Source organism: Pongo pygmaeus, chromosome 18 (assembly GCF_028885625.2).
Source record: "Pongo pygmaeus isolate AG05252 chromosome 18, NHGRI_mPonPyg2-v2.0_pri, whole genome shotgun sequence".
Classification (NCBI taxonomy): Eukaryota; Metazoa; Chordata; class Mammalia; order Primates; family Hominidae; genus Pongo; species Pongo pygmaeus.
The window spans coordinates 19,701,452-19,728,741 of record NC_072391.2 but is presented as its reverse complement, the minus strand read 5'-3'; the positions used below and the strand labels follow the sequence as shown (position 1 = coordinate 19,728,741).

The window sequence follows — 27,290 nt, the reverse complement described above, 5'->3', positions numbered from 1 at the left end:
AGAAGGTGCCCCTAGGACCGGGCGTGGTGGCTCACACCTGTAATCCCAGTACTTTGGGAGACTGAGGCACGTGGATCATTTGAGGTCAGGAGTTTGAGACCAGCCTGGTCAACATGGCAAAACCCCGTCTCTACTAATAACACACACACACACACACACAAAAATAGCTAGGGGTGGTGGTGCACACCTGTAGTCTCAGCTAACTCAGAAATCTGTGGCAGGAGAATTGCTTGAACCTGGGAGGCGGAGGTTGCAGTGAGCTGAGATTGCACCAGTGTATTCCAGCCTTGGGGGAGAGTGAAACTGTCTCTCCAAAAAAAAATAAATAAATAAATAAAAGATGTCCCTCTAGACTCTGCTCCGTTGCTCCTAGCAGTAAGCATGAATTTCTCCTATTTGTTGGAGGCTCTGACACTAAGACACCTTGTGGCCATTCTGTAAGCTGAGTACTGCTATGACTTTCATTTTACAGATGGGGAACTAAGCACCCATGAACAAGTGACTTGCCCAGGGTCACCCAGCTAGTTGGTGGTGAAGCTGGAATTCAAACCAGGCAGATCACAGACCCCACACTCTGGGATACCAGGGACACAATCCACTTCCAAGAAATTGTATGATCCTTATTACACCCATCACCCAAAACCCTTAAGCACTGCAAGCTGACACTGAACCACAAGATCTGGCCCCTCCCACCCAGCTAAATGAATCTGCTATAGGTGTGTGACCTCCAAATTGCAATCTTCAGGCTGGCTAGTGGCCTATTGTGTTGCAGGAAGTCATAGGGAGACAGTAAGCAGCAGCTATGAAGCACGTGGAGTTTGAGGCTGCGGGAGCTGGGAGGTAACAAGGTAGGAAGAAGGAAAAAGAACCAAGAAAAAAACAGCTGACCAGTCCATATTGGGAAACAGGGCAGCTACTGGTTGTACACAGGAACTGCTTTTATATCCTGATCTATAAATGAGGGCCTTCTGCTTCTGGTCTTTCTTATTCTCCACAGATACCTACAAAAAATCCCCGTCAGTGGGTACCTAGAGTAAATCTTTATTCTTGTAACCTAAACAAAACCTGCTGATGTTCCTCTTTTCCCTTTTTTTCTATCCAGAGGCCCTTGAAGAGTTCCAAGCAGCCTCTCAGGCTCATTTTCTGAGCTCTTATCACGAGCCAGGCACCACAGTAAGTTACTCACAGGTATTACTTATAGGGTACTGACAATTGGATGTATTTACCTTGCCATTTTATAGAACGAGGAGCCAATGCTTGTTGCGATACATTCTTCAATATGGATCACGTGCTAGGTGCCATGCTAAGCCCTTAGATGCAGTACCTCACTTAACTCCTGGAAATAATTTCCAACGTAGGCACCACTGTTCGCCTACCTTACAGAAAAGGGTGGAAAATAAAGTTGGGGATGTTGAGTAATTTGCACAAATTCATGTTGGGGAGGCAGTGAACTTGCATCTGCCTGATTCTAAAACCTGCTATTGTATCACGCCTCTTGTGTTTTGCTGAGAGGTAAATCAAGAAGCATTCAGTTTCCCTGCAGTGGAATGGGTATCACCATCTTTGCTCATATTAGCATCTGTTGGGATGGAGCTGATGGGGCAGGGGTGGCATTCAATAAAGCTATGAAAAATCATTTCTGTTCCATTCCTTCTAGGCACGTGTTAGGATTGTATGTCCCTATCCTTTGCACATTAGGCACAGACAGGAAACATGCTATGGCCAAGAGCAGTGACAGGAACCCATAAGGTGTCATTCCCTGGATACCACAATATCCAGCCACACTCCTGCTGGTGGAGGTCATGCATCCCTGAGTGAGGCCCATGTGGAGCAGAGACTCCACCAACCCTCAGTGTGCAGAAATTGACCCCTTCTGCTTTGAGTTACTGAGATTTGGGGGACCTGTGTTACTGTAGCATGGTCTAACTCATCCTGATTAATCCAGGAGCTAACCTGATCTCCTTTCTTCCTTTGAGCTGAGTCAGGTACAGGACCCAATTTTTTTCTCCCTCCAACAGACGGAAAAATCTATTGATGACTCCCATGCTCCAAGAACATAAATTTAAATTCTGTCCCTAAGCCCATTTTCTAGAAGTTTCTAGAAATGTCTAAAGGGCAGGGAGTAAGCCAGAAGAGCTACTGCCCTGATGGACATCTTCATTTTCTCTCTTCAGACATACCCTAAGTGTCATTCTGGGGCCCTCCTCTTTCCTTGTTATCAGCAAGGTTCCCTGCCACACAACAGAAAACTTCCACAAACCCACATTTCAAAAGCTCCTGTTCTCCATCACTTTCTGGCTGAACTTCGCCAAGCAAAACCAGACAGAAAACACTGCGATCATCTCCCTCCACCCCCCACGGCCAATGAAGCTAATCTGACAATCAAAGAAGGGCCAATTCCTCTGGCTAATGTGTAATATCAGGAAGAGGCACCACCATTGATTCTGATGGGATTCATGATTAATACCCGCTCTCTACTCGAGAGGCCACCACAATGGCAATGATTAGCTTGTAGTGGCCCTGTGAACTTCTGCCTGGCCCCAGATGCTACGCAGCTGCCATGGGAACCCAAAAGATTTGAGTATAAGAGGGAAGGAAAATATTTCGTCTTCTGGAACAAAAGGGCTCACAGATACTAGATTGCTTCCAGAAAAGTCAGAGAGAGGCGCAGTCAGTGAGAACTGGAGGCCTGAGAATTCCTGTCCCTCAGAGTCATTGCCATTTTCTATAGTGACTGCGGTGTTCTCTCTGGCTTCCCCCCTCCAATTCATTTTTTTCTTTTCTTTTCTTTTTTGAGATGGAGTTTCGCTCTTGTCGCCTAGGCTGGAGTGCAACGGCGCGATCTTGGCTCACTGTAACCTTCACCTCCCAGGTTCAAGTGATTCTCCTACCTCAGCCTCCTGAGTAGCTGGGATTACAGGCGTGCGCCACCACGCCCGGCTAATTTTTGTATTTTTAGTAGAGACGGGTTTTCACCATGTTGGCCAGGCTGGTCTCGAACTCCTGACCTCAGGTGATCCACCCACATCGGCCTCCAAAAGTGCTGGGATTACTATGATAAGAACACTTAACATGAGATCTACCCTCTGAACCAATTTTTAAGTGTGTATTATTGTTGACTATGCAACTATAGTCAACAATATAGTACTATATGCAACATACAGCAAATTGTTGTATATTGTTGCACATACTACTATATTGTTGGCTATAGTACTGCACAGCAGATCTCTATGGCTTCTTCATTGTGCATGCATCATTGAGACGTTATGGCTGTCCATCAGCAACTCCCCATGCTCCTCCCCAATCCCCCAACCCCTGGCAACCACTATTTCACTCTCTGGTTCTAGGATTCTGACTATTTTCAATAGCTGATAGAAGCAGAATAAATATATGTACTATCTGTCCTTCTGTGACTGGTTTCTTTCAATTAGCATAATGTCCTCAGAGTTCATCCATGTGGCTGTATGTTGCAGGATTTTCTTCTTTTTGAAGGCTAACGTCCGTTGTGTGTATATGCCACATTTTCTTTATCCAGTCATCCAAGGATGGACATGACATATCACTTCATGTTCCCCCAACTCTTCATCTGACTGCCAAGGGGCAAACAGATTTTGGCTTTTCTGTCCTTTCCGTGGAGATTCAAGATCCAGAAAGCCAAACCCAGGATCCCTTCCCTTCACAAAACCAATCTTGGGAGGTCTCCAGGCAGACCCATAAAAAACAACCATCACATGCCCAGCACCCAAGTGGCCCATGCTCTGTGTCCTTTGAATCTTCTTGAAAACTCATTGAAGCAGACAGTATTAGTCCTCCTTAAGGGGAGGAAACTAATGCAGAGAGAGGTTAAATAACTTGACCGAGGCCACACGGCTAGTAATGAAGTGATTCAAACTCTCTGTGTCTCAGTTTCCTCATTTAAAACATTGGGATGATAACCCCTTGGTATCCATGGGGATGATAATAATATCCGCCTCAGGCCGGGCACAGTGGCTCACACCTGTAATCCCAGCACTTTGGGAGGCTGAGGCGGTCGGATCATGAAGTCAGGAGATCGAGACCATCCTGGCTAACACTGTGAAACCCCGTCTCTACTAAAAATACAAAAAATTAGCTGGGCGTGGTGGCACACACCTGTAGTCCCAGCTACTCAGGAGGCTGAGGCAGGAGAATCGCTTGAACCCAGGAGATGGAGTTTGCAGTGAGCCAAGATCGTGCCACTGCACTGCAGCCTGGGTGACAGAGCGAGACTCTGTCTCAAAACAAACAAACAAACAACACCTCACCTCTTGGGTAATTCAGTGAGGAAGAGTGTAAGTAAAACTACTAGAACATGCCCACCACACAAAGCTGGAAGAAGAATGAGCAGTAAACCAGACTGGGGAACTCTACCAATTAACACTCTCTCTCCCCTGACAGTCTCTGCCTAGAGGACAGATAGGTTATTATTTCGTAATTGTGATCAACTGGCATCATCTTCTCTACTCTTAATCAATCCAACTTTCTCACCTTGAGTTATTTATGCTAATGCAACCCTTTGACTTACTTTATTTTAATATACTTATTACAATGATTGCACATTCAAATGTTTGCGTGCGAGCTCCAAAACTCTAATTGCTCTGCTGTTGCCTTACCTCTAAGCTGCTGCTAGAATCCATTTTTATTCTGGAGAAATAATTAAATGCAATAATGTCCTCCATTCCCATTCAACCTTGGGCATGTTTAGAGCCAATTTCAATGAGGTAGAAATATGCTAAACATAATATGGCTCCGAGAGGCAGGTTACCTGACCCACGCTGCTGCTGCAAAGACACGTGGGTCTGTTTCCATTTTTCCCAGGTTCTCTTGGTTCAGGATGAATCAATACTTAGTCTACTGAACCCTGGCCCCCTGCTCCCATTTCTGAGGGGTGAGGGTGGGTTGCTGTGATTTTTAAACTATCCACCTTTGCTCTTATGGTTTATGTAGAAAGAGTACCAGGTAGGGATGGAGAAGACCTGGGTACTAGTATTGCATTAGCCGATGTCCAATTTTCTTATCTGTAAAATGATGTGTCCCGAATGTGTGTTACTCACCATTCTGAGTTAGTTATTAATCAATATATTCAATGAACAAAATTCTGCCACTTCAGCTCATTAAAACAATTTGATGGACCTTAAGAGACCAGGAACTGAGGACACAATGGAAGCTTCAAAGGGTATCCTGTCTGCAGCCCTATCTCTCTATTATCGTCTATAGTAGCACACTGAGATTCAGAGGTCTGGACTCAGGAAGAAGTGAGTTTGATTCCTCCCTTCTCCATTTGCTGGGGTTCTTCAAGCTGGGACAGAACATTTCTCCTCTCTTTGCCTCAGTTTCCTCATTCATCCCAGAGAGCCGAAGATGGCACCTACCTCCCAGGGACTGAATCGATCAAGCATAGAAGATAGTGCCTGACACGTCCAAAGTGCTTAAGAAACACGTATGTCTTAGGTTCCGTTCCAAGCCTGTTGCACGTACTAACTCATTCAATCTCCATGATAAGCTGATAAAGAAGATGCTATATTTTCTACCCATTTTTCAGATTGGAACATTAAGGTTCAGGGAGGTTAAATGACTAAATCCACACACCTAGGAAACAGAGGAGCCAGGATTTGAACCCAGGCTGTCTAGGTCTGGAGGTCACGCCTTTCAATACCCCACTGCCTCTCTGCAGCTATTAGGAATAGGGACAGGGCCAAAGGGAAACCCCAGCCAGGTGCACTGCTCACACATGAGGGTGCCCGGCCCACCCGCTCATCGTGACCAGTTTACAGCTTCCTTTTGTGCCATGTGCACGCACAGCCGGCTGGGTAGTTATTTGCTGTTGAACTCAGTGTCCGAGGCTTCGTTCCAATCACCAAGGCTACCAAGGCCACTGGGAGGGACAAACGGGGAGAGGCCTGCACCTGCTTCCAAAAGGACCTCCGTGCCAGGGTAGGCAAACGGTGGAAGCACAGTGTGCGTGGCTGTACCAGTTAGGACATGCAATTACCCAGGCTGCCAATGCAAATAGACCTAACAGAGGCCCCTCGCCCAGCTCATCTGCATGCACAAAAGGTGGCTGGCCAGCACTTAGAAACCCACGGACCACGCTGGATGTGGGCAGGCCCTGCTTTAACAGAACCCTAAGTAAAAAGCCCTTGGCAATGTAGCATCGTGTTAATGGGATGCAAAACAGCACAGGGTGAGGCGGGAAGGAGGGAGACTGATAGGGCTGGGTTGGAATCCAGTCTCTGCTCCTTAACTGAGATGGAGGGCAAGAGGTTTAACCTCTCAGAGCCTCATTTTTCTCATCTACAAAAGAAGGGGGCAAGAAGATCTACTTTGCAAATGTAAGGTGGGGACTAACTAATATGTCATGCACATATAATTCTATTTAACAAAACAACATTGGGTGAGAGGCTTGATATATGTTAAGCACTCAAGTGGCAGCAGGATGATATTTTAAGCTGGCGCCTTGTCACCTGATGAGCAAGTCTGAGTCTTTTTTTTGTTTGCTTGTTTTTTTTTTTTTTTGAGACAGAGTCTCACTCTGTCGCCCAGGCTGGAGTGCAGTGGCGCAATCACAGCTCATCACAAGCTCCACCTCCCGGGTTCACACCATTCTCCCACCGCAGCCTCCCGAGTAGCTGGGACTACAGGCGCCTGCCACCAAGCCTGGCTAATATTTTTGTGTTTTTTAGTACAGACGGGGTTTCACCGTGTTAGCCAGGATGGTCTCGATCTCCTGACCTCAAGATCCGCCCGCCTCCGCCTCTGCCTCCCAAAGTGCTGGGATTACAGGCCTGAGCCACCGCGCCCAGCCAAGACTGAGTCTTTTTGGAAAGGCAGAATGTTGAGGCACAGTGGGTTGAAATCTGGACCCTGGCCTTTGCTCACTGTGTGGCCCAGGGCACAGTGCCTAACTTTGTCTGCCTCAGTTTCCTTCTCTGTAAAATGAGGACAATAATGAGTATCCAACCTAACAAGGCCATTATGAGAATTAAGAGTCAATGCATTTAAAACACTTAGCTTAATACCTAGAACTTAATAAATATTAGGTATAATTTATTAAAATAGAATTAATGATTGCAATGGTGACTTAATAAAGTGGTTCTTAAAGTGTGGTCTGGGAACTGTTGGGGGTTCCTGAGGCCTTCTCAGGGGATCTTTAATGACAAACTATTTTCACCATTATATAAAGACATTATTTTCCTTTCTCGCTTACTCTCTCATGAGTGTACAGTGGAGTTTTCCAGAGGCTACACAACACGTGATACTGCAACAGAAATCAGAAGCAAATGTGAGAATCTAGCTGTCTTCTATTAAGCCAGGTGTTACAGAGATTTGCAAAAAATGTAAAACAGTGCCTCCCTTCTCCCTAAACTTGTTTCTGTTGGGGAAAAATATGCATACTTTTCACAAATATATTTTATATACACAAGTAATAGGTTATTATGACTGTTTTTAACTGAATTAATAAACATTTTAAGAATGCCTTAAATATTACTATATAGGAAATAATTGATAGAACCTACCTAAACCAAAGCTTTTTGGGGTTCCTCAATAACATTTGAGAGCATACAGCAATCCTGAGACCAAGTTTGAGAACTACTGACACAATACATAAGTACAATCAGAAATATTTACTGATTATTAAAATTAAAAGTTGAAGATTCTTTTATATAGGCTGTTTTGCTATATGCCAAGCCTTTAGATTTGTATTTTACTTCCATACACAATACACACACACAGAACAGACAGAAATCGAAGTTGAGTGATAAATACTTTTCTTTTTTTTTTGAGATGGAGTTTCGCTCTTTGTTGCCCAGGCTGGAGCACAGTGGCGCAATCTCGGCTCACTGCAACCTCCGCCTCCCGGGTTCAAGCGATTCTCCTGTCTCAGCTTCCCAAGTAGCTGGGATTACAGGTGCCCGCCACCACGCCCGACTAATTTTTGTATTTTTAGTACAGACAGGGTTTCACCATGTTGGCCAGGCTGGTCTCAAACTCCTGACTTCAGGTGATCTGCCTGCCTTGGCCTCCCAAAGTGCTGGGATTACAGGCGTGAGCCACTGCACCCGGCCGATAAATACTTTTCTATAGAGAGAGGAACCCAGGCCCCTCAAGTCCTGAATCATCCTCAGGGAGGAAGTATGACCTGCTGTCAAGAGTTGGTCCTTGGTCAAACTCTAGCCAGCCTCCTCTGCCTCCTTTTTCTACTGGGCCTCAACCTTTACCTATAAAGACTTGAATGAAACACTAACATCGTTTTTCTTTTTCTTTCTCTTTGTTTCTTTCTTTTTTATTTATTTATTTTTTGAGACAGGGTCTCATTTTGTTCCCCAGGCTGGAGTACAGTGGTATGATCACGGCACACTGCAGCCTCGACCTCCTGAGCTCAAGCGATCCTCCTGCCTCAGCCTCCTGAGTAGCTGGGACTACACAGGCTTTCACCACTATACCCAGCTTTTTAAATTTTTTGTAGAGACAGGACCTTGCCATGTTGCCTAGGCTGGTCTCAAACTTCTGGGCTCAGGCAATCCTTGGCTTCCTAAAGTGCTGAGATTACAAGCGTGAGCTACCACGCCTGGCCTGAAACACTAACATAGTTTCTCACAGCTCAAGGCCACATCCCTGGGATGACCCCAGCTCCTGCTTAAAGTGACTGCTTTAGAAAACTCAAGGTTGCCAAAATAATTTACTGTTTGTTCCAGCTAACACCTCTAGACAGGGCATCATCTCCCAGCCTTTATAAGAGAGCAGGAGCCAAACTTCATAAAGAGCAGTTAGCAAACCGATTTGAGTCTCACATAGACCAACCCTCCCTTCCTGCTTTTGGTAATTCTTCACTTCCCTGACTCCACTGAGCTCATCTCCCTTCCCTCCCTCCCACCTCCCTCTTTCTCTCTTTGGTGTTGTTATTTTTATTATTATTTTGAATGAAGTCTCCCTCTGCTGCCCAGGCTGGAGTGCAATGGCATGATCTCTGCTCACTGCAGCCTCCGCCTCCTGGGTTCAAGCAATTCTCCTGCCTCAGCCTCCTGAGTAGCTGGGATTACAGGCGCGCGCCACAACGCCTGGCTAATTTTTTTTGTATTTTTAGTAGAGATGGGGGTTTCACCATGTTGGTCAGGCTGGTCTCGAACTCCTGACCTCGTGATCCACTGGCCTTGGCCTCCCAAAGTGCTGGGATTACAGGCGTGAGCCACTGCACTCTGCTTCCTTCTCTCTTTAAAACACCCAGTCACCTCTGAACAAATCCAAGTTGAGTTCAGTTCCATGCTGGATGCTTTTCCTATTGCAACAGGCGTTACTGATTAAATGTGCCCTTACCCCTTTAATAGGGTCTGGCTTTGTTTATGTTTGACGCGGCCCAAGGCCACCTAGCCTGGACCTCAAGCCTGCAAGGCTAAGTCCTTGGGGTAAAAACCGAAGAGCCCAGCAAAGCGTACTCAGAGCCCAGCCTCTGACTTAACCCACTCCCTCTTCCCAACCCCACCAGGGGGACATGACAGTGACAGTCACAGTGCTCAGAGCACCCAAGGGACTGCGGGCAGGTGGCAGGAAAAGATCTGAACTGGCATCTTCTGGCTTTTTCCCTATCAGCATAAGAGACAGCTGTGTGGTACAGAGATACACAGCAGAGGGCGAAATAATGGCAGAGGAGAAAAAGAGGAAAAGGAAGGAAATGCAAGAGAAAATGGAACGAGAAGAAGAAACAAACATCAGCTATTGTTTACTATGTGCTGATTACCTACCAGGCACGGAGCTAAGCCCGTGGCTTGGCATCGCTATTCATTCCTCAAAATTATCTCAAAAAGTAGGTCAGGGGTCAGCAAAACACCCTACCACCTGCCTTTGTCAATAAAGTTCTTCTAGAACACAGCCATGCCCATTCGTGCACACACTGAAGGTGGTGCTTTTGTGCTAGGACGGCAGAGTTGAGTAGCTATGACAGAGACTGCATGCCCAGAAAAGCCAGTGCCCCTTCAAATGGGGCCACTAAGGCTGAGCCAGGCTTACCCAAGGTCACTCGGTGGGTAAGAGGCAGGGTCAGAAGTGACGCACAGGAGTCAGACTCCAGAGACAACATGAGGTTGCAAAGTCAGACCCAAGGACAGACGGAGAGAGAGCAGAGCCTTCCAGAAATGACAACAACCATGTCTGTTTTGGAACAAAATGCCTCACACACAGAAGAGCTTTTCTATGGAGAGAGGCCTCCTAACTGTTTTAAAAGTGTCCTGAAGGCTGGCCTCTTCTTCGTTACTATTTGGACACAGTTTGCCTCTAATTAATTGCAGCATTCCATTCCATTATTCCACAGTTGTGGCCACAATACCCAAAGATCCAGAGAGAAAGAAGGGGGTGTGGTACAGAGACACAGAGAAAGAGACACAGAGAAAGACACACAGAGAGAGACACAGAGAGACAAAGAGACACAGAGAGAGATACAGATAGAGAGACACAGAGAGAGATGCAGAGAGACAAAGAGAGACAGAGAGACACAGAGACACAGAGAGAGATGCAGAGAGACACAGAGACACAGAGCAAGAGACACAGAGACACAGAGAGAGAGACACACACACACAGATAGGCACAGAGAGAGACACACAGAGAGAGAGAATGTCAACAACCCAGTCTTGCTTTAATAATAAAGCCTTCTGCATACCTCTTAGGCAGGGTTTCTCAAGGACAGCGGTGTTGACATTTGGGGCTGGATAACTCTTTGTTTTAGGGGCTATCTTGTGCATTGCATGGTATCTAGCAACGTCTGTGACCTTTACCCACTAGAACCCAGCAATGTGCCCTTGTTACAACCAAAAATATCTCCAGATCATTGTCAAATGTCCCCTGGAGTAGGAGTGGGGCAAAATCACCTTCCCACCCCCGACCCCTGCTGGGAACCAGGGCTCAAGGGCCCATGCTGGCAGATCTCAGCTGCTCAAATCCTGTTCCCATTCAGAAACAGCCTTTCCCTGATTTTCAAACAGAAACAGACCCTGGCATCCAGCCAGAGCAGTCAGAATAGGAGAGAAGCTGCTATGAAGACAGCTGGCTGGAGAAAGGGCCAGAGTTAACCAAGGAAGGGTATTCCAGAGGGGACAGAGGGAGGAGGCTGGCAGGGGTGACCAGGGAGAAGTGGCAGCTGCATGAGGAAAGCGGGAGAAGTTAGGGTTCCCACTAGGGAAGGATGACACAGAAGAGGAGGGACACATTCATTTGGGCAGTGGATAGTCCTTGAGTTGATGGCATGTCTTTTAATTTATTTTTTGTTGTTGTTTTGTTTTTTTTTTTTTTGAGACAGAGTCTCGCTTTGTCACCCAGGCTGGAGTGCAGTGGCACGATCTTGGCTCACTGCAACCTCAGCCTCCAAGGTTCAACAAAGCCTCCCACCTCAGCCTCCCAAGTAGCTGGGATTACAGGCGCGCACCACCATGCCCGGCTAATTTTCTGTATTTTTAGTAGAGATGTGGTTTCACCATGTTGGCCAGGCTGGTCTCGAACTCCTGACCTCAAGTGATCTGCCTGCCTTGGCCTCCCAAAGTGCTAAGATTACAGGCGTTGAGCCACTGCGCCCGGCCATGTCTCTTAATTTAAGCCAGAAGCCACAACTGGGACCAATGGCTCCTTCAGGCACACAGCTGTCTGGTTCACTCTGTAGACTGTTTTCATTTGTTTAACTTAATCTCGGCCCACATTTCAAAATCTAGAGATTTCATCTAAAACTTTGAATTTCTGCCCCTTCTGGAAACATCAGGGACCTGACAACACTGAGCTTAGATTTCTACGCATAACAGTCATCTTGAGGCTAAGTAGCGGTCCCATGGTCTCCAGAAGGGGCATCTGCTCTGTCCGGCCCGGCCACTGTCCCCTTAGCCCTCTGGCATGTCTGCACGCGGTGACACTGCTTCCCACCAATGACACAGGCTCTTCCAGGAGGCCTTCTACCTCCTGAGCTTTGCCTCGGAGATCTCAGAACCCCAACAAATCCTTGTATTCCAGAGTGTTTGATGGAGGTGGCATTGTGCCTAATGAGGTGTTCTGGAAGTGTGTGGTGGCATTTCCAGTTACCACAATGATTGGGGGATGCTGTTGGCAATGAGTGGGTGGGAGAACATCAGAAACCCAGCAGGACAGGGGAACAATGCATGGCTGGACAATGAAGAGCTGTCCTGCATCCTGCGCATCTTCTGAATGTCCCCAGATGTCCTGTGCGTAAACAACTCATTTATAATTATCCAGGCCAGGAGACTAACTTAGATTTACATATGACACAACATTATCATGAATGGTTTTAACGTAGCTGAATTTTCTAGGAAAGTAACTACTGTTTCACTCAAGAAGAGATTTTATATCACTTAGTTTGACCACAGTTTCAGAAAATTACATCATCAAAGGCCACACAAGCTGTGGCTGTGAGTCACCAACACACACATCCATTCCCCACCTGCATTTATAACTCCTGAATTCTCACTGACTCAACACGCAGTGGCTGACCTCTTCATGTATCCTCCAGCCCCTTGCAACCAAAGTGTGGACCATCGGCCAGCAACATCTGTATCACCTGGGAAAGTGTTAGACGTACAGAATCTCAGGCCCCAGCCTGGACCACAGGAATCAGGGTCTGCATGTTAACGGCATCCCCAAGCAATTCATCTGCACATCAAAAATGGAAAAGTATGCCAGGAGCGGTGGCTTATGCCTGTAATCCCAGCACTTTGAGAGGTCGAGGTGGGCAGATCACTTGAGTTCAGGAGTTCGAGGCCAGCCTGGCTAACATGGTGAAACCCTATGTCTACTGAAAATACAAAAATTAGCCAGTTGTAGTGGCTGGCACCTGTAATCCCACCTACTCAGGAGGCTGAGGCAGAAGAATTGCTTGAACCCGGGAGGCAGAGGTTGCAGTGAGCCGAGATCGCATCACTGCACTCCAGCCTGGGCAACAGAGTGAGAATCTGTCTCAAAAAAAAAAAAAAATTGAGAAGTGCTAATGTTGTTGCACCCATCATTCATTCATTCATTCATTCATTTTGGAGACAGGGTCTTGCTCTGTCATCCAGGCTGGAATACGGTAGCATGATCTCGGCTCACTGCAACCTCCACCCCCCAGGTTCAAGTGATTCTTCTGCCTCAGCCTCCCCAGTAGCTAGGATTACAGGCACCCACCACCACGCCCAGCTAATTTTTGTATTTTTAGTAGAGACAGCATTTCACCATGTTGGCCAGGCTGGTCTTGAACTCCTGACCTCAAGTGATCCACTGTCTCAGACTCCCAAAGTGCTGGGATTACAGGCATCATCATTTAAATAATAAAACATATTATCTGTTTATAAATTGCTGTCATATATTTCTGCTTCATACTATTTTAGCAGTCTATTGATCTTTTTTAGAGTTGCGGGTGTTTAAGTAGGTTAGAGTAAGTCTGGATTTCATTTCCGGATGGGTGAAAGGAATGTTTTAAAAGATTTGTGACATTGAGCAGGGCTGGGTCTGCTAGGGTTAAAATCACAGGTTTATTCACTCCACAAATGTTCTTTGAGTGTCCACTCCCTGAGAGACAGGGCAGGGGAAAAGGATATAGGAAGGGGAACTAAAGTATGCTTCCTGCTGTTGGTGGATTTCTGAGACAAGAGAGGAAAGTGAGTATGTATGTAAGTTATTTTAATACAGGACCAAAAGGGAGTGTAGAGACAGGTGTGCTCAGGGTTTGAGTTTCATCAAGGATGTGGAGGCTCACATGGTCTGGGGTCCAAGGAGAATGGAGGGGACTTCACAGAGAAAGCAGTTTTCCAGCCTCATCTTGAGAAGAAAGGAGCAAGACAGACAAAGGAAAAAAGGGCTTTCCAGGCAAGGGCAAAGCATGTGCAAAGGTGTGGTGAGAGGACCAGCCCAGCTCCTTTTATAATAACAACGATCCCAGCTAACATTTAGTGAACATTTACTCTAATGACAGAGCTACAACACTTTATATAGATTATCTTTAAAACTCCCAGAGCAGGGCCGGGCACGGTGGCTCACATCTGTAATCCCAGCACTTTGGGAGGCTGAGGCAGGGGAATTACTTGAGCCCAGGAGTTCAAGAGTAGCCTGGCCAACATGGTGAAACCCTGTCTCTACTGAAAATACAAAAATTAGCTGGGCGTGATGGTGTGCGCCTGTAATCCCAGCTACTCGGGAGGCTGAGGGAGGAAAAACGCTTGGACCCGGGAGGCGGGCGTTGTAGTGAGCCAATATTGTACCACTGCACTCCAGCCTGAGCAACAGAGGGAGACTCCATCTCAAAATAAACAAACACATCAACAAACAAAAAACCCCAGAGCAACTCTATTGGGTAGGTGCAATTAGTATCCACATTTCACAGGTAAAAGTATGGAGGCATAGAGGTGTTAAGTAACTTGCCTGAAATCACATAGCATGGTTATAAACTTACATTCTTACTCCTGTGGGCTGTTAACAACTACCCTTGGCTCAGTGCCCCACAGGTTTCCAAAGTCGCCCCTAGGAGGCAACACCGCTTCCACCAAAGGCCCTGGAAGAAAGCAATCACTAAGTGAGCTGATCTTTGGCCTGGGGTGGGGACGGGAGGAGTCCAGAAGTAGAGAGTTATCTGAAAAGCCTGGGTTCCTGGTGTAAAGTCCTCTTGCCTGGCTGCCTGTGATTCATTCTCTACCTCTGTTATTTGAGATTCATTTCTAGGTTGGTGCCACGCCCCTGACTCCCAAAAGCCCCAAACCACAATATTCTATTTGTACCCTGGTTTTATTTCCCTATACACCTTCTCTGTCTCTCTTGATTCAACTCCCAGGAAGCCCTCTTGTCCTAACCATCATCCTTCCTCCCCAACATTCTCCGATCCAGGTCCTCTGGGACGGGACACTTCAGGAGACAAATGGGTCTCCTGCTGATGAAAGACATCCAGTTTTCAAACTCATCCTTTGCCTGTGTGGGCCCTATCCCCCCACACACACCCTGCCACAAGTGGGTAATGAATGGCTCACTTGTAAGCTTATTACCACAGGACCTCTAAAGAAATGGAAATGCTCACGGAGCCAGAGACATAAATAAGGAGAGGCGCCTGTAAATAAATAAATATAGACGCACATACACACACACAAACCCAGTTAATTTCTATCATCTGAAAGCCGGAGCCATTTGGGGTGGGGAGAGAGAGAAAGAAATAGGCTCCTAATATTGCCATCCATGTGATTTCAGAACTGAGCTTCCCCAGCAGCTGCTAATAAATTATTTTTATTATGCAGAGGTACAAATGAATATGCTTCTGTCACCCCCTAAATCTCCTTTATGAGCATGTGTTTGCCTTGGCCCAACCTACTGGGGACAGGGGCTTCCAAGCAAGTTTTCATTGGCCAAGTTCCTGAAGGAGGCTGCCATCTTGAAGGTCTGCTCTCTGTAAGCTGCAGGCGCCCCACTGGCACTTCCTGTTTATGCCTGAGGTTGGCATGGCCTGCAGGACATCCAATGTCTATTGGAAGGCCACAGGAATCAAAGTGACAGCAGTGCCTACGCCCAAGCTTTTGGAAAATGGTTTCTGCAGCCTGGACTGAGAGCTGCTGTTCACAAGATGGAATGTACCCCTCTTGGCCACATACTTCAACGGGCCCTGACATTTTCTACCAAGTTTCAGGGTGGATATGCAAAAACCTCATCACTACCAACTTTCGCGTGCACTGTCATCATCCAGAAGGAAACTCTGGTCACTCCCTTTGGAGGCAATGTATCCAACGTCCAGTTCTCCAACTGTTCAGAGCAAGAAGGAAGCCATGGAAATCATGGTGATCATGATATGCTACCAGGACACGCTGGGCACCATCCGATGAAGTTGTTACAAATGCATGCCCTGGAGTCACTCCTGAGGATTTGAAATGCACCTCTACCACTTCCCAGCTGTGTGACCTAGGGAAAGTCGGTTACCCTCTCTGAGCCTTGCTTTCCTCCTACGTAAAATATCTATAATATCGAAATCTCGCAGGGCTAAAAAGATACGCTGACTTAACCAGTGCAAAGACAGAGTTCGGAATAGTTAGCAGTTAATAAAAGGTAGCGGTTACTCACATCATTTCATGCAAACTCCTACAATGACCTTTCATACATTCATTCACAGATATTTACTGAGTGCCAAGTACATCTTAGGTGCTGGGGACATGTCTGTGAATAAGACAGACAGATGCCTTCTCCTACAGAGCTTATATTTTAATAGAATGAGACAGACAACCATCCTACCAACAACTCAATAAACAGATTCTATCACAATGTTGGGCATCTGTTACCTATTTTTATCTAACTACTTTATTCTTATAATTTCAACTTTTATTTTAGATTCTGGGGATACGTGCGCAGGTTAGTTGCATGTGTGTATTGTGTGATGCTGAAGTATGGGGTATGATTGACCACTTCACCCAGGTAGTGAGCGTAGTACCCAATGGTTAGTTTTCTAACGCTTGTCCCCCTCTAGAAGTTCTCAGTGTCTACTGTCGCCATCTTTTTGTTTTTTGTTTTTCCAGACAAAGTCTCTGTCATCCAGGCTGAAGTGCAGTGGCGCGATCTCCGATCACTGCAACCTCTGCCTCCGGGGTTCAAGAGATTCTCCTGCCTCAGCCTCCTGAGTAGCTGGGATTACAGGCATGCACCACCACGCCTGGCTAATTTTTATATATTTAGTAGAGACGGGGTTTCACCATGTAGGCCAGGCTGGTCTCAAACTCCTGACCTCAGGTGACCCACCTGCCTCGGCCTCCCAAAGTGCTGGGATTACAGGGGTGAGCCCCCGGGTTCGACCTACTGTTTTCATCTTTATGTTCATGTGTAGTCAATGTTTAGATCCTACTTCCAAGTGAGAACACGTGGTATGTAGTCTTCTGTTCCTGCGTTAATTTGCTTAGGATAATGGCCTCCAGCTGCATCCGTGTTGCTGCAAAGGACCTGATTTTGTTCTTTTGTATTACCCACTGTTCCCAGATGTGGGAACTGAGGCTCACAGCGGTTATCTCAGCAGGTTTGAGCCAGGGTTGTCCCACCCAGGAGAGTTTTGCAAGTGAGAAGAGCAACCAGCAAGAGAGGCTGGCTGCCTGGCTGACAGGTAAAAGCTTTGTTTCCTCCTCCTCTTGCCCCTCCTGCCATGTTTGAGAGAGCGAGACACCTCCCTGCGAACATGAGGCATCTAGGTCGGGTAGAAAGTTTGCTACTGGAGAAGTTCCTTATTGAAGGGGCTGAGCAGTGGCACCTTTTCGGGTATGACCAGCCAGCCGTGCCCAGACTTCTGAAGTCTGGCTGGATTCAGACACCGAACTCCCTTTAGTCCTCAAAGGACCCATGAAACACCCAACACAAGATGGTTCCAAGAGACCCGGTGGTCCGCAGTTGTTCAGGCCACTAGATGGCTCTTTCTGTGAACTTTGCAGAGAGCAAGCCGGCAGCTGCACCTTGATACTGAAGCCGGGCTGCTTCCCTTTGGACAGACAGGATGCATCTCCGAGAAGTTCTTCGCTGCCGCAGGCAGGTGGGTCACTGTCTCTTCCTTTAAGGGGTATTCCCATTAAGGCTTTCCACCTCAGAGGAGTTTGACGAGGTGAGACTGGGACTTCCACACTGTCTACTAAATCAAAGTCATTGCCATCATGCAACTTTCTGCTAACTTTCCCAGCTTCATGGGAAAAGTGGAGCTTCATGGTGCTCCACTCCATCATCTGGTGGCTTCACATCATCCCATCAGAGACAAGCGCCATGTAAGAGCATCTACTGTTTACCCAAGATTTTGTAAGATTCTCTTGTTTCATCCTCCCATTTACCTTTGGTGGAGATATTATCCGATGAGATAGAAAAGTAAACTGTGGCACAGAAAGGGGGTTACATGACTCAGGCAAAGTCGCCCAGGAAGCAAGGGGCAAGGCTGGGATCCATCCCAGGTCTGTCTGATTCTGAAGCTTGTATACTCTTCACTTTACAGCCTCATCTATGCACAAGGAAGATCCTCCTGAGCTCTGAAGGTGTCCAAACTTAGAATGGGCAATCAAGGCTGACTGTGAACATTTCCTTCCTGGTTGGGCTTTAGGAAGAGAAGCGAAATTTGCCTATTACCTCTACACACCTGCTGAGACCAGGAGAATCCTGGGTGACACCAGGCATTCAAGGATTTCATGACAGTCTCTCCCTCCCTAACGCACCTTTCAGCGTCACTACTGGGACAGCATTTCCTGTGCCTTTTTAAATTTAATCCTTTTCACAGCCCTCTCAAGAGGCAGCATGGCTCCATGATCAGGAGCATGAACGCTAAAGCCAGGCTACCTGGGTCCCCAACTTAGCCGTGCCACTTTGAAGCTGTGTGACCTTGGGCAGGTTTCCCAGCTGTAGCCAGCTCATGGAGTTGAAATGAGAATTAAGTCAATGTTGGCAAAACATTTAGGACAAGGCCTGGAACACAAATTATAGCTGTTACTAGTATTATCATTAACAGTAGTATGTCCCTTTTCAACATTTGAGTAAACGGAGGCTCAGAGAGGTGAAGACACTTCTTCAAGGCCATACAGATCAGGGATTTAAGCCATAGCACCTGACCTGGGAGCCAAGTTCATATTCCCTCTCCAACACAGCACCTTCAAGTCCCAGGCTGGAAGTGAGCTGCCCTTCTTAGGAGTGAAACACCTAGAAAATTGGCTGACAATTTATCGAGGGCATCTTCAACAAGTGTGCCATTTTGGATACACTGTGGGCTAACTATTGGTGCAGAGAATGGGCTGAAGGGTCAGCTTCTTCAGCGTCTGGCTTCATCCATCTCTGGGTCATTGATGGCTTCCGTCAAGATGGCCAAAGAAGACCACGAGAGTCAGGCTAGGCCTCCTCCTCTGCATATTAATTACGGCCAAGGCAAAATGTGGCCACAGCAGCAGTTAGGGGACAATAGGACCCTGCAAGTCCTCAAGCAGTCAGGCAGACAGCACCTTGGGCACCCTGCCCTCTGCCCAGCACAATCTTCCGTGGCACTGCCGAGGACCTCGGCAAGAGGCAGACCTCCAGGGATGTCAGCCTGTCTCCTCCTCTGGGTCTGTCCTCTTTCTGTCCCTCTGTTTGTCCCTCTCCCCTCTCTCAACCACCTCTCCATCATTCTGCAATCAACATCCTGCCCATGGTCAGGGGTATCCAAAAAGCTATGCAGGCTGGGTGTGGTGGCTCATGCCTATAATCCCAGCATTTTGGAAGGCCAAGGCGGGCAGATGACTTGAGGTCAGGAGTTCGAAACCAGCCTGGACAACATGGTGAAACCTCGTCTCTAATAAAACTACAAAAATTAGCCAGGCATGGTGGCGGCACCTGTAATCCCAGATACTCGGGAGGCTGAGGTGGGTGAATTGCTTGAACCCAGGAGGAAGAGGTTACAGTGAGCCGAGATCACACCACTGCACTCCAGCCTGGGCGACAGAGCAACACTCTGTCTCAAAAATATAAATAAATAAAAAGCTATTCATCTTCTGAAGAATGGAGGTGGTCAGATTTTGACTTATTTTCTGAAACATACTTCAATATTTTTCTAATACAAATATGTACCAGATATAAAAAATTCCAATACAATCTAGATTTATGAAATAATTCAAAACATACAAAAATGTACAGAAAAATAATACAGTGCCCTTCCACATACCAATTTTGTTATGTTTTCTTCAATTCTTTAAAGAAATTAGACTTTGCAGAGACAACTGGGAAGTTCCTCCCAGCTTTCAACCACCATCTCTCAACCCAGAGGCCACTTCTATCCTTCACATTCATGTATTTATATTTTTAGTTAATACGTATGTGTTCACATACAACGTATAGTGTTATTTTCGTATCTGTAAGTTTGACAAAAGGGCACCATGCTGTAAATATCTCCTTTGCGTTTGCTTGTGTCATTCAATATTAGTATTTCTGCCCCTGTCTCCTCTCTGCTTTTCTCTGCTTCTCAATTCTTCTTCCCTCAGGTAACATGATGCAGAAAGAACGAAAGCATTTAGTTCACCAGTTCTCAGACTTGCCTTCCCATTGGACTAATCTGGGAGCCTTCACAAAATGCAGATGCCCAGGTGCCCACATGGGAGATACTGGTTTGGTGGGTTGGGGCTGGGGCCTGGGAATCAGGATTTCTAAAAGCCCCCAGGCAGCGAGGGGTAAGCACCTGGATTTGGCACCTCTTCCAGCTGTGGACACCTGCTGTGAATCAAGGTCACTCCTGCTCAGAGGCCAGGTGAAGGAAGCATCTGATAGGCTGGCCTGCAGCATCCAGGCGAGTGGCTGAAGGACAGGTACTAGAGCTGGAGGCAGGCATCTGAGCCCCAGTGCCTGGCCACACCCAGGGTTGTGACACTGCTTGGCTCCATGGTACTCTGTGGACCCTGCTCCCACCATCTGTAAACTGAGTGTGCTGGGTGAGGGCAGTACTTCCTAACACTTCCTCCCTTCACTGGGTAATTTTACCTGGCTCACGTTTAAACATAAACATTTATGTTGTTAAAAAAAAAAAATGATGGTCGTGAGTCCTAAAATTCAAACAAAAGGAAAAAGGAACAATGCTATGGAACCCTGGCTAGACCAAGTTGCCTGGCTAAGGTTCTGACCCCAGAGAGTCCTTTGTCTGTTGCACAGGGAAATGTGTAAATGTTGGCAAGGTGTTAAGGACACATCAGCACCATGCTGAGACTTTCTCATTGGTTTAATCCAAGAGATTGCAGGAGCACTGGAAAGGCAATCATTTCCTTCCTGGATGATTCAAAGTTATTTAATGTCCACAGAACCCCCGCAAATCATCTTGGGTGCCACCGTGGGCCACAAACACTTCTTGGAAACACATGGACCTGGGTCAGTCCCTCTGGTCCCTTATCACATGGATGCTGTAGGGTTCTACAGTTCTATGGGCCATACCTGAGATTCCATCACAGGGGAATGTCACTCCCCTCCCTCCTCTCTCAGTCTCCCAGAATGGGGATGGATGAAGAGATCCAGGGTGAGCTATACTTCCCCTCACCCAGTCTTAATCTGGCTGTCTTCCTGGCCAGAGCTCTCCAGGCAACTCCACTTTCTACCTCCAAATAATGATGGTAGTACTAAGTGCAGCACTTACTGTATGCTAGGAACTGTTCTAAGCACCCTGCATGGTCTAGTCCTTTTAAACTTCATGGCAGCCCTAGGAGGCAAACACAGTCAGCACTCGTATTTCTAAAATGGAGAAACTGAGGCACAGGGAGTAAAATGCCTTACTGAAGACCCTCACCCCAGCCCCCCACTCCCCCACCCCCTGGCCAGTAAGCAGCCACAAACAACTGTACTACAATGCCCTTTCCCATGGCGAGGGAGCTGACAGTTGTCTATTTGCTCTAAAGATGTGGCTGCTTCAGGGAGCAAGTGAGCAGGGGGAGAAAGAGGAAAAACATTTTTAGAAATTATTTCCGACAGGTGACCAGATACTAAAATAACAACATTTGGTTTGCCTTGCTAGCTGGAGGCAAAAATCGGCTCAGGTGGGAGGGTGAGGCTGCAGGCTAAATGCAGACAAGGCTGGCTTGCCCTGAGTTGGCCCAGTTCTAGGAAGGGCACCGGCATTTCTGCCATTAATTGATGCACTGGAAACCCCCAGCTTGGGTTTCTTTAAGGAGAGGAGCTGGGTCTTTCATGGTGTAAATGTGAAAATGAGAACCTCCCAGGGGCTACAAGACCTGGTTGTATATGGAGTCCAATGAGCTATTTTAGGGACAAAGTGTAAAATTGTGGGAAATAGTTATAACACAGGATGGGGTGTGTGTATGAATATTTTTATTGAAAGCAAGAATATTTACTGCATACTTACTACATGCCACTGTTGTAAGGGATTAACATGTATTACATTATTTCATCCTTGCAAGGATCCTTAGATATAGCTACTATTGCTAACCCCATTTCACAGACAATGAAACTGACACACAGGAATAAGTCACCAGCCCCAAGTCACACAGCTAGTAAGCAGCTCGTTCAGAGCATAAAATCCAGGGCTCATCACCTCCAAACTTCACATATTGCATGCATAGACCCACATTTCCAGAACACCTAAGAAATTCCCAGTCATCCAGCACGAGTGGATGGAAATGAAGGGGCACATCCCGTCCTCACTTGGAAGGAAGAAGGAGCTAGCCTTGGAAAACTGACAGGCTGGCACGTCTGGAGGCAAAGCCAAGCCAACAGGAGCAGATGGAGCCCAGGCAGCAGATGTTAATACAGTTTGCTTTTTCCATATGCTTTTCTGTTTAGCTGTAATAAGTGAATTGTTCTTTAATATCTGTCAGGAGCTCAAACTCTGAAGGCCGGGGGCAGTCACAGTCACTCAAAAAGACACAAAGGGAAGCTGCCCGGCCATCTCTTCACATCTCAGAGGAAGGGTACAGAATGTGAAGAAAGATGCCAAACACAGCAAAGTCCAGGTCTTTGTGTACACACACACGCATGTGCACACATAGGCACGCGCGCGCACACTCCTCGCCTGCCATGACAGTCAGATTCTCACTTGACATTCTAGAGTCTTTGAAATCCTGTCTCAGCGTCCTTCCCACTCAGCAATAACAACTAAGTAGAATTTTCAGATTTTGCCTTTGAAACGACAACAATGAAAGATCCAATTTGAAATGTATAAAGGGCTCCAATGGCTTTGCTCCTTGAGACTTCCAACGCAACTTCTACTCATTTCCTTAATCAAGGGCAGCAGGGCCACTGCAGAACCCTGTCTTCTGTCTTAGGATACTTCACGTGTCTTGGGACATCTGGCCCCATCACTATTATCACATAGGGGCGGGGTATGATGATGACATCTGTGAACAGTATTTCTTCAACGACATTTCCATTTGACAACCATGAACTATGACTCTCATATAGTCTCACCAACTTCACCTTCTTTCTAAGTATCCAGCTGTGATACTGTTATCCGTACTACCACTATACACTCACCCAGTCAGAGAATAAACACAGACGGAAGGTCCCCTGGTCCTCACAGTTCCAGCTCAACATAGAGCAGAAGTTGAGTTCTGAGCTAAACCTCAGCATTATCCCCTAAAATCCAAGTGACCCTGGGCAAGTTACTTCTGACATTTCTAAGCCTCAGTTTCTTCATCTATTAAATGGGAAGAAATAGCACCTTCCTCCCTCAACAGTCCTGTTGCGAAGATCAAATGTTAAGAAATGCAGGTTAAGTGTTCAGCACAGCAACCGGTACTTAGCAAGCACTTACTGAGGAGCAGCTACTATTTTTTTAATATTACTTCTATTTCTTATTCATTCATTCATCCCACTAATACTGGAGCACCTTCCAGGCAACATACATTGTGCTAAGTGCTGAGCAGTGAACAAAACAGATTCAGCTCCTGCCCTAATGGAACTTATATTCCACAGCGGGAGAGATAATAGAGAAATAATAGTTGTCCAATATGATATGACCTGGGGATGAGTACTTTAAAGAAAGACAAGACAGGAGAGAGGCAGGGGATGGCATTTCAGATGGGATCAGGTAGGACCTCTCTGAGGAGGTAGCATGTGGGTGGCCCAATGCTAAGATGGAGCTTCTCCAAAAACATACCGGGCAAAAGGTACCAGGCAGCAGGAATGGTAAAAGCAAAACTCTCACAGCTGGGGATGGTGCTGTGCACCTGTAGTCCCAGCTACTTGAGAGGCTGAGGCAGGGGGATCGCTTGAGCCCAGGAGTTCAAGGCTGCAGTGAGCTACGACTACACCACTACACTACAGCCTGAGTGACGGAGTGAGACTCTGTCTCTAAAAAATAAAAATTTAAAAAGCAAAGCTCTCAAGGCAGAAATGGGCTAGGACCAGTCTGGCAGCAGGAAGAAAAAGGTAGGGCTGTGATATGGAGAATATACTCATACAGCACAGGAAAGCAAGATGGGGCTGAACCTGGGTCCACAGAGAGGAGAGAAGTCCATATCTCATTCTAAGTGCACTGGGGAGCCACTGGGGAGCTACTGGGGCCTTAAGCAGGAGAGCATGCCAGATCTGACTGATGGATCCTGGAAGAGCCCACTCACCCATTGCTCACAGATGCAGAGAGAGAAAGCAGGAGCAGAAACAAAGGTGGATGCAGCCCTGGCCAAGTCCAGACTGAGATCAGAATGCATTACCTGGGTGCTGCTCCAGCCTCTTCTCTCCAGGGTGTTGTCGGGGAGGGATGAGGGAAAACGCACAAGTGATGGGAATTTACTTAGCAGTTTCTGGCTGCAAGCTTGGGTGACTAGAATCACCCAGGACCCCATGGTAGTGATGATCTCTCACCAGCAAATGGCTTTAAATCAGAATTCAAATGAGTCTGGTAAACCAGGATAAAGCGTGTAATTTAAAGCATCCCAGAAGCCCTGGGAACTTGCGCTAGATGCTGCTCGATCTGCTCTCAGGGGATCTCCAGCATTATTCTAGAGAGATCCGGTAGCAGAATTAATGACTCTGGCATTTCCCACCTGATCTAGGGCTTTGATCCTTCCTGCCCCATGACTGTCTCAGAACCAAAGGTTGTGGGACAATGGGGACTGTGCATGTGCCCAGACCAAGAATCAGCATTTAGGCCTGGCTGCAAATTTCACCCTCATGCCCGGGGGCCCTGCTTTCTGCTGATGTCTCAGCCAGGAATGCCAGGCCCTTCACCCCTCACCCAGGCTTGCATTCAAATGACCCCTGCCCCTGTCTCCTTCACCAGACTTTCTCCTCCTCCTCTATGCCTACAGAACCCTGTTACCAGCTCCACTACAGAACTTTCACCTGAATTGCTTGTTAACATGGGTATAGCCCCCTAAAAATGTGTCCTTTTGAGGAGCAGAACTTAGTCAAGTTTATAACCCCCAAGGGTCTAGCCCCAAACCTGGTGTCTCTCTCTCTCTCTCTCTCTCTCTCTCTCTCTATCTCTCTGTGTGTGTGTGTTTGTGTGTGAGTGAGTGAGAGAGAAAGAAAGAGAGAGACAGAGACAGAGACAGAGAGAGAGTGTGTTATGCCAATACCAACATAAACAGCAGCTAACACAATGTGGGTCTGGGCCCACGTACCTCTCTGCTAATCACTAACTTTCATCATCTTCTCCGACCCTCACAATAAACCTGTCATAGAGGATCTATTATTACTCCAAAGATACTTAGACTCAAAAAGGCTAGGACATTTGCCCAAGGTCCTGGCACTAGTAATTGGTAGGACTGGAATTTGAACCAGGCTCATGTAAGCTCATAAATCAAGACCCTTCTCCACCACACTTACTTGAAGGGGTAAACAGAGACTGAGCAATAGGTGGGAGGAGTGGGTGAGAGGAGTGAGTGGGAGGCTGGGGAGGGAGGTATGGAATAAATCATCGTGGAAGGGGATGGCAGATGGAAATTAGAGAAATTAATACATCCGAGAATGTTCTCAGGGTTTTGGTTAAACCATGGACTGACTCAGCAATATAAAGGCCACTCTCCTTGTCATCCCAAACCATTCACCTTCAAGTATCCATGGATCTGCACTGTCACTTTCTTAGCCCAGGTCAACCTGTCACCCATGTGGATCCTTGATCAACACAGCACTAAAATTGTATGTAAAACTGGCTTAGCTAATATTCATTAGCTAGCCACACTTAGGCACATTACATAAATGAGCTTTTTTAATCCTCAAAACAATCCCCATGGGTAGGTATCAGGTATCATCATCATCATCATCATCATCGTCATCATCATCATCATCCTCATCATCATCATCATCATCATCATCCCCATCCGCATTGTAAGGTTTTCCAGCAAGCAATAGAAGATGGGGACTTGAACCCAGGTAATCTACCACCTTCACCACAAAGTATAGCCATCGTTGATTGTGTCCTTACCCTGCTCTAAGCATTTCCCCACGTCTTCTGTTTTAAGCAAACTTATGAGACGGGTACTGTTTTCATTCCCATTTTACAGACGAGGAAACTTACATTCAGAGTTCAAACCCTGAACTCCGTTCAGGTGTTTGGGGAGGTCAAACCCACCAAACACCACCTAGCCAAGGCCACGATCATTCACTCATCCTGCAGCTTTATGAGAATAATAAAAAAGGTTCCCCTTACTCTGGGCAATTGTAGCCCTGAGTCTACTGTATGCCTTTTTTTTTTTTTTTTTTTTGATGGAAGTAAAACTTTTATTGAGGGATAACACACATACATGAAAATGTACAGATTATATGTGTCCAACTCAATACATTTTTTGTGAGGCGAACAAGAAAATAACATAACAGATTATATAATAAACCAAAATAGAAATTATAAATCAATGGTTTAAAATTTCTCTTTCATCACATAGCATATGAGAGCTATACTCTCCCAGACTGTATATATCCACGCTTATGTTTCTGTTGCTACCTGGATGAAGGATACTTTGGCTGGGTATGGAAACCTTAGCTTGTAGTCTTTTTCTAGCACTAGTTAATATATGCAGTCCAACTGTTTCCTAGCTTCCAGTGATGACAGACGAGGCATTCAACATCACTCCAAATCTTTTGCTTTAGTAAGTTTCTTATTTTCGGTCCAGAAGATTTTCAGCTTTTTACTGTATGCCTTGATGACCAGAGTGCAGGTGAATTTTGGCTCCTACTTAACTCCCTCCTGTAGTTATATCCCGAACAAGCATACACAGAAACACTGCAGCCAGTTAAAAATAGGCAGAACTGAGATTCCAACCCAGGCCTGGCGTGGATCTAGTTTTTCATCATGTAGATGCTCCATCACCCACTCAGACACCACTCCCCCTCTTTTTTTTAACCCAGTTCAAGAATCAACCCCATCCAAGGCTGCTCAATTAACGCTCAGTGCAGTATCCTCAAGTAGGCAAACGCTCAGAACGAAGACGGATCCCTCTAGATCACACCCCTCCCACCTCCTGGGGCTGTGGCCACTTCATCACAGTCTCAGAAAAGACTCTGAGCTCACAGAAGGTAACTCTGCACCATGAGACAATTTGTCGAATCCTTGCAGCCGCTACTGCGTGTGGCCAAATCTCCCCACCCCAATCAGGCAGTCACTTCACACAGTGACCTTTCCTGATCTGCACTGTCAGGCTGCAATTTAGCCATTCTGAGGACTCTGTTGGAGGCTTCTTCAGCCAAAAGCTTGCCTCTGGGGAGCCCTCCCAGGGCCCTGGACTCCGTTCAGATGTCACTTTGCATTAAGGGCCCACTGTGCGGGGCTCCTGGAGAGGAAGACAGCAAATCTCTGCTGAATGTCCCTGAGAGACAAGTCAAGCGAGGAGCAGGGGAGGCAAAAGACAGAAAGACAGACGCTGGGC

At 46.7% G+C, this 27,290-nt stretch overlaps 1 protein-coding gene across 1 annotated transcript in view; it reads right to left on the bottom strand.

Annotated features, from left to right (window-relative positions):
* XYLT1 (xylosyltransferase 1) overlaps positions 1 to 27,290 on the bottom strand; it is a 368,112-nt gene that overhangs the window by 157,666 nt on the left and 183,156 nt on the right. The gene's annotated exons all lie outside the window — the stretch shown is intronic.